Raw genomic sequence first — 9,121 nt, 5'->3', positions numbered from 1 at the left:
GTTGTTTTTGTTTTATTTATTTATTGGGCTTTCTTCATCGCACATACAATTGTTCTTTATTAAAGTTAAGTTCTATTGTGCAAGAAAAAAAATGTTAACTGTACTGTATGTACAAACATTTTCACTGTTTGAAGAATGTAAATTTATGCATCAGTACAGCTAAGTTTTTGAGGAAGAGCAATCCTTTTTCTCCCTCATTTTAGCCTTTTTGCAGTTCATCCGCGATTTTTATTATCCGCGGCACTTGTGCCACCCAATTCCGCGAATAATGAGGAGTATACAGTATGTATACTCTTTTGTCCATTTTAAAATTGGGACTGACTGCGCAAAATAAATCTTTTTCCTTCTCATGTAAAAACATTTCTATCTGTATTTAAGCTTTCTATTTGTCGGTTGGCTGACAAATGTAAATGTTATCTTTTATTGTTTTATCAGAAGAAGGACGTTTTATATCTACTACGAAATCGTTGCAAATCCCATAATTTGATGCCCCTATAATGGCACTTTGTAGTAAATCATTAGTCCAGATAGTGCAAGCTTTATATTATGCACAATTTCGATTTCCTCACTAACGTATTTTTCTAACCCAAGAATAAAGAGAGATTTGGTTTCATCAGACGTTCCATTAGTGGGACTCTTTAGAATTTTGAAAATATTGTGGATTTTCTTTGCCATGTTCATGGTCTTATTCCAAAAATTTCTTTTTAATCAGTTGCATAATCGTCTCAGTTTTGCCCCTATTTGTTTGTTTGTTTTTTTCCAGGCATCACGATCAAGAGAATTCTAGAAAGCCGGTGATTTTTTTTGGCCGAGGAGAAAGCTGCATTCCCTGTTCCACCGAGGATTACTGCCATTTGTTTTAATAGGTTCAGTCTTGCTGTTTCTGAAAAGGGTTTTTTTCTATTATATTATTAAAATATTAATGTTGTTGGCGTCTTTAAGGTGCATATTTAAGTTTAGGCTGAAATTCTTCAAGTTAACTTTCCATTTATTTTGGTAATGACTTCCAAGATACGGAATGTTAATTTTGATTGGGTGGTGGTCGCTATCAAAGGTATCGGAATGAACTTCATATGAAAGGAGATTATAAAGGTCCAGCGACTTAATAGTCAAGTCCAGTAGAGCAGGTTTATTATTGTTAGAGCAGTAAGTGGGAGTACCACAGTTAAAGAGAGCCAGGTTGTTGTCAATTATCCAGTCAATTAAAATATCAACATCCTGAGAGTTATTGTCACTGCCTAAGGAGGTGTGATGAATATTAAAGTACCCTATAATTAGGAAAGGAGGGGCCAAAAATTGCTAAAAGGCAGAAAGCCAGTTTTTATTCCATTAACCGGATGGAGAGTAAATGTTTAAAATCTTGAGGTTTTTTCCTTTGAAAAAAATGTCTATTCCAAGGACTTCGATATTAGAGGTAGGAAGGGCGATATCGATTCTTTTAGTAGAACATTTAGGATTAACAGCAGTAATGAGCCAGCCCCCCAGGACAGTTTCCCCTGTCCTTTCGAAAAATAATCTTCTCTTTAAGATGAAAATTAGTTTGATGATTTAAAAACTTTTCCTGCATTGCAAGTAAATCAGCGTTCAGAAAAAAAATCAGAATTGAGCCGGGTGTGCTTATTCATGACGCTTCTTGCATTCCATTGCAAAAAATAGCTACTTGCCATGGGAAGGAACAAAGAAAACAAGAACAGAAAAAGCGAAAAAAAAAAAAAAAAAAAAAAAAAAAAAAAAAAACCGCACCAGAAAAGGCCTCTAAATAGCCCATCATTAAACATGAGACACAACCAAAGAACATACCCCAGAGGCCTTTAACTCCATCTGGTTTTGCCCCATATGATAAGCTTTTTGCCGTTTATTTCAGTTCCAGTCAATTTTCGGGTCCACTGGGTTGATTTGCATTTTATTTTCAACTCCAGAACTTTTCAAAAAACTTTGAATCATTTCTGACACGTTTGAATGTATTTGCAGAATGCAATTTTTCATAGCATTTTCAATCGAAAGTTGTAGTTGGCTAAAATTCTTTGGAAACTCCGCCTTAATTTTACATTCAAGCTTTTCCACCCCCCCGTGTCCGTTTACCTTGTCGTGGTGGGGGGGCTTGCGGTGTGGTGAGTTCGGGGCGAGCTCTTGGGAGGAGTAGTGAACCCCCAGTTGCTCAAACAGAATATCGGCGGGAGGGGATTTTTCTCCCTTCCTTCCCTCATCACACTTACCAAATGCGGACGAAAACCCCTAAGCCAAGGTGTGTCAACCGTGCCTATGGCTGCGTGGTACCGGGGGTAGTCGGTGCCTCAAACGGGCGGCTTCAGGGATAGCAGGCGAACCCTGTCGTACGCAGCCTTACCTCTGTGTAGGGGGGCTACACAGGGGCTAGACCCCACTTTTCCCCCTAGTTCTCTGGTTTTTTTATGGATATAAACACAAAGAACACTTCTCCCCCTTGTGGGGAGCGTCAGACTGAATCGAATAGCACCGCAAAATTTTTTATTATAAAACGTTCTGATCCTAATTTAAATTTAACAAAAGTATCTCCTTTTCTCATCAACAAAGCCCTCGTTAATCAAATAGGGGAATTTCAATCAGTTAAAAAATTGCGTAATGGTGAGCTCCTCGTCGAAATAAAACATCAAAAACAAACCACATCCATTATGTCTGTCAAACAAATAGGATCTTATCTAGTTACTGTTACCGAACATAAAACCCTTAATTTTTCCCGAGGAATAATATCAGAACCTGACCTTCTCTTTACACCCGAGGAGGAAATCTTGGAGGAAATGAAGGACCAAAACGTAAGTGCAGTAAAAAGGATTACAATAAAACGCAATGGCGAAATGATCAATACTAAACATATCATTCTAACATTTAAAACACCCGTCCTCCCTCCACGTGTTAAAGCTGGCTATCTCTCTTGCCCAGTTCGCCCCTATATTCCAAATCCGCTCCGGTGTTTCAAATGCCAGCGGTTTGGACATTCGAAAATTGCGTGCCGTGGTACTGACACCTGTGCCAGGTGTGCAGAGCCCGGTCACGATAGTAATACATGTTCTAAGACCTATAAATGCGTAAACTGCAAGGGGGAACATCCTTCATACTCCAGATCATGCCTAAAATGGATCTCAGAAAAAGAAATTCAGGTGATTAAAATAACACAAAAAATATCCTATCCAGACGCAAGAAAACTGGTTGAATCTCGCACACCTACAACAGGCCTTTCGTATGCAGCAGCCATCAAAAAGGTATTTAAATCTGCAAGCACACAAACAGATGCAGAAACTGAAACCTCAACTAATCCCAAAACCGTAAACACAACCAAATCAAATAAACAAACTAATAGTCCAAAATCTTCTTTTAAGAAAACTAACCAAAATCAACAACAAAAACAAAAAACAAATACTGTATCTGTTACTGTTAATGAAAACATTCCCATCGCACAAAATTCGAAAAAACTAATTGAAAAAAAGAAAATTATGCAAACACGTGCTAAAATTGGGGTAGCCACTAAACAGAGGCCCCCAAAATATTATAATTTTAAAAAGGAGGACTTTTTGCTTTCCAGCAAAAAAGTCAAATTGACTAAATCCCAGCTACTTCCTCCCCAAGAGGAAGACGAGGATGTTGAATTTGAAGATCTTCCGCCATCCGACGATGAAGGGTGGACGGACCATCCTCCTTCATGAGCCGCTCCCTCTTCTTCCGGCCGTTCCTCCTTCTTTTTTTCTCCATGGCCCTGAGCATTCTTTCTTGGAATTGTCAGAGTTACTCGCATAATGTCACGGACATCAAAGATCTTGTCGAATATCACCAACCGGCCATATTCTGTCTGCAAGAAACATTCCTATCGCCCACTGATAAACCGAGGTTGAAAGGTTTCGACATATACCGCAAGGACTGCTTGTCAGGTGACCGTCGTTGTGGAGGAGTGGCTTTGCTAATCGCTAATGATTATGCATCTAGCCAGCTCAATATCAACACATCCCTGCAAGCAGTAGCTGCGCGCGCTCACCTTCACTCGCTGTTTACAATTTGTACTGTCTATATTCCACCTTCTTACGACTTGAGAGGCGTGGAATTGCAAACACTTGTAGATCAACTTCCTCCCCCATACATCATCTTGGGGGATTTCAATGGCCATAATCCTCTCTGGGGGAGTCCCGACTCCAACAGTAGAGGTTTAACAATAGAGAACTTTATCGAGGACAATGATCTTTGCATTCTTAACAACGGCGAAAACACTTATTTTCATCTTCCTACCCAGACTTACCACGCCATCGATCTCGTTATATGTTCACCTTCTTTTCTGCCACTTTGGGATTTCCAGGTGGAGGGTGGTCTCTACACCAGTGGCCATTTTCCGATCAAGATAACCTCTACTGCACGCTGCGGCCATCAGCAGCATCAGCAAGCCCGACTTCGCATTGATCGAGCTGATTGGGCAGCATTTACCCAGTTGGCAGAAATTAAATCTGAAGACGTGATTGATATTGATATCGATGTAGCCGTAAGCCGAGTAACCGACATAATATTGACGGCAGCGAACGTTGCAATTCCAAGAACCACTAAAGGTAGGATCAAATTCCCTAAGCCTTGGTGGAACTTCGATTGTCAAGAGGCTCATAAGGCACAAAGAAAAGCATGGAGCACTTTTCGTCGGTATCCGACCACACAAAATCTTGTGGCACTTAAACGAGCTCGTGCTGAAGCTCGGAGGATTCGACGAAAAAGCCAGCGGGACTCGTGGCAGACTTATGTCAGCACAATCACGACGTCCACCCCATCTAAGACAGTGTGGGGTAAAATCAAAAAAATTTCTGGCAACTACAATACGTCTTGTGCTCCCATTCTGGAGAAAAATGGTCAACTTTTGTCGGATCACAAAGAGGTGGCTAACTGCCTGGCGACTCATTTAGCAGAAGTCTCCAGTGCAAATAACTATTGCAAAAAATTTTTAACTATCAAATCACGCAAAGAACAAGGAGTTCTAGATTTTAATTCAAACATTTTTCATCCATACAACACAAAATTTACATTTCAAGAATTAGATATTGCTTTACAAAAATCAAAAAACACATCACCTGGCCCTGACGAAATACACAATAGTATGTTAAAAAACCTAAGCAGGTCTTCATTAGAAAATATTCTGAGACTATTTAATAGAATTTATTCTGAGCACAAATTCCCCAAATTCTGGAGCCAAGCAATAGTAATTCCTATTCTTAAACCAAACAAACAATCTGATAAACCCGAGAGTTACAGACCTATAGCTCTCACAAGCTGCCTTTGCAAAGTAATGGAGCGGATGGTAAACGCCAGGCTCATGTACATTTTGGAGTCTTGCCATCTGCTATCTTCATATCAAAGTGGATTCAGGCGCGGCAGATGTACCATAGACAACCTACTGCTTCTCGAAACATCAATAAGAGAAGCATTTCTCAAACGAAAACATCTTGTGAGCGTATTTTTTGACATTGAAAAAGCATATGACCGTACCTGGAGATATGGCATCCTCAAAACCCTGCACGAGTATGGGTTACGAGGTAATCTACCCATCTTTCTTTCTAATTTTCTTAGAGATCGAACTTTTCGCGTACGTGTCAAGTCTGTTTTGTCAGATACCTTCACTCAAGAAGAAGGAGTTCCCCAGGGAAGTGTACTAAGCGTAACTCTTTTTGTAATAGCAATCAACAATTTAATCGAACAACTGCCTCCCGCTGTCAAGGGTACCATGTTCGTTGACGACTTCCAAATTTATTTCTCTTCATCGAGCATGAGTATCATTGAAAGACAACTTCAAATCGCTATTAATAAATTATCACAATGGGCAGAGGAAAATGGCTTCACTTTCTCTGCTCAAAAAACCTTCTGCATCCACTTCTGCCGTAAAAGAGGGCTTCACCCTGATCCAAGTCTTCTCCTTAACAATCAACCAATAGCTGTAAAAGACCAAGGAAAATTCCTTGGTCTCACACTTGATAATAAACTTAAATTTATACCGCATATACAAGAGCTAAAAAAGAAATGTTTACTGAAATTAAATATCCTTAAAGTCTTAGCGAACACTTCTTGGGGTGCTGATACAGAGTCTCTGTTAAGAATATACAGGGCTCTTATACGCTCGAAACTTGATTATGGATGCCAAATTTATGGCTCCGCGGCAAAAACCTACCTGAAAAGTCTGGATCCAATACATAATCAGGCACTGCGCATCTGCACAGGAGCATTCCGAACCTCACCTATCAACAGTCTCCATATTCTTGCTCATGAACATTCTTTAAACAATAGACGCCTCAAACTTTCCTTGAACTTCTACTTCAAAACAAAACCTTACACTGATCACCCTTTACACCTTCATATTTTTAATCCATCTAATGTTGTCTTATTTCTTCATCGTCCTTCTGCAACCTCAACGTTTGGGATCCGAATGCGCCAGGTGCTCTTAGATTTGCAGCTGTCAGATTTAAATACTCTTAATAAAATAGAACTAATTGAACCATGGTGCGAAGTAAATATATGAACCATCAATGACCTGGCTAAATTCCCTAAAGAGACTACCTCTAATGCTGCTTACCAGCAAATATTTTCTGATACAAAATGTAAATATTCTGATTACCATGTCATTTTCACTGACGGATCAAAAGGAAACGAACACGTCGGCTTTTCTACAATAGTGGATGGTCACGTTAGGGCAGAAAAATTAAACCCATCTTGCTCTGTATTTACTTCAGAAATAAAAGCCATATCTACATCTCTCCAATCCATAACCCAATCCAATTACAAAAAATGGGTGATATACACTGACTCAAAGAGTTCAGTGGAAGCCATCTCTCACTGCAACAATAACAGCCACCCTATTGTCCTTCAGTCATATCATTTATACAAAAATCTTATAAAAAACCAATTTCATGTTCTCTTCTGTTGGGTCCCTGGTCATGTATGAATTGCAGGCAATGAAGCAGCAGATTCAGCTGCCAGAGCCGCAAGTATCCTGGTTGATGACACTGTCCCTTTTGACGACATTAAAAACGTAATTTCTGAATGTCTTAACACGCATTGGCAGCGGTCCTGGAATCTTGAAACACAAAATAAATTACATTCCATCCAGCCCTCGGCTAATGGTTTCACATCTTTACAACTTACCAGGAGACAACAAGTATTACTAGCTCGACTTCGCATTGGGCACACAAGGTTCACTCACAAATACCTCTTATGTCGCGAACCAGCTCCAACGTGCATTACATGTAATGTGAATCAGACAGTGTTACATATTTTAAGTAACTGCCCTAATTTTAACCAAACACGTTTTAAATATTTTAATAATTTTAACCCCTCTTTGAAGGAGTTGCTGGGGGACCCACCCCATTGCAATTTGTACTCCTTCCTCCAGGAGATTGGATTCTCCCTTTTAATTTAGTGTTTGTGCCGTTAAAATGTGATTTGTCTTTTTCTTGTTATTCAAGGTGTTTTATCCAACATATTATTTCATATGTTATTTAAATGTTTTTAATGTCTACTTGATTTTTATTACTTATTTTAAACTACCTATGTTTATAGCTCTCACCTGAAAACACGCTTACTTCTTTACTTATCTATATATTTTATCCCAAAAAAACGTTTGGCGCAGTATAGCCCTGAAGGGCTCTTGCGCCATAAAAATTAAACAAACCAACCAACCAACCAAGCTTTTCCATGTTTTCTTTTATAGCTTTATCAAGCTCTTCTTTGGTAATATATTTATTTTCGTCACTCTTGGTCGTGATACTGACATGAGTATTTCTTTTCTTCTGATTACGTCTTCTTGCCTCACTTATGCTTAAATGGTTGTTGCATTTAAATTAAAGAATGTTCATTTCTTTTATTCTGTGTGGGCATGAGTTGAAATTCGCGGGGTGCTCCTTACCACAGTTTATGCGTTTTGTGAGGTATTTGCATCTTTCTTCTTTATGTCTCTCACCACAGTTAATGCATTTTTTTATCAATGGTAAACTTTGAAGTGACGTGAAAAAAGGAAAAGCAATTATTACATTGCCTGGTTTATCTATGAAAAGAATTTTTTTCCCTCATTACAAAGAATTTCATATGATCTGGCAATTTCTGACTAATAATCGAGATAAGGACAACTTCCGTAAGGATTTGCCCCTGTGAAGTATTTTCTAGGAAACGACGAGCTTCCATGACGGTGATGTTGTTTTCTAGTTCCAGTTCCGGATACCAATTCCACTAGTCCAATTTCACTGTCAATGACCTTGAGGACGAATCGAGAAACAATTATCATTGATTAGATGCGTCTGCACTTTTATTTTCGCAAGAATGGATATTTCAGCTATCTCCTTTGCGCATTCATGCTTTTCCGTTAATATGAGAAAGTTATCTGATCTCGTGAAATTAATGCTTAAAATTTTCTTTGAATTTTTTATTTTCGTCGCCAGACTGGCCTGATTAGTTCTGGCTTATTGCGAAGGGAACTATCTTTTCTTCTGAAACGATTGGCAAATTATCGGACTGGGCTTTAGTAAAACCCTGCTCCACAGCCATTCTAAAATTAGTTATAGACTAAAAAGAAATATGCGCCAAAAAAAAAAAAAAAAAAGCTCGTCATACTCAGCTAAATTATGAAAATAGACTGGGATGAAATTAGGCAGCTTAAAATTTAAATTACAATTGTTACTTGCAGCGCCTCTGTATATTGAACTCAAATGACACTGATCGCGTAGTTTAGCATTACTTTCTGAAAATTTACAATTGCATAAGTAGCAAGATGTAGCTTTTCATCGATTTCTCCCACTGTCATTGGCTTCATGGCTTTTGAGTTATTATAGATACTTCAATGTCTGCAGCTTCTTGTCGAAGCATATCAACAAATACCCTTGCAGCATCTAAAACCCTTATAGATGACAGGCTTTTTATATTCACCCCCCACTGTGAACAACATAACAAACTCATGGGAGTGTGTTTCTGATATTTGTGTGAATAAGAAAATTCTGGGTTTGGTTCATAGCTATCAACTTTCGTTGTAAGACATTCAAAATCGCAATAAATTGCAAACGGCACTGTCATGCAATGTTGAAAATTTTTAAATTTAAAAAACTTACCCTTCTGTGATGGCATTTCAACAACTACAGCT

Source organism: Uloborus diversus, chromosome 9 (assembly GCF_026930045.1).
Source record: "Uloborus diversus isolate 005 chromosome 9, Udiv.v.3.1, whole genome shotgun sequence".
Taxonomy (NCBI): domain Eukaryota; kingdom Metazoa; phylum Arthropoda; class Arachnida; order Araneae; family Uloboridae; genus Uloborus; species Uloborus diversus.
The sequence above is the reverse complement of the archived record's forward strand: the minus strand, read 5'-3'. Positions refer to the sequence as shown.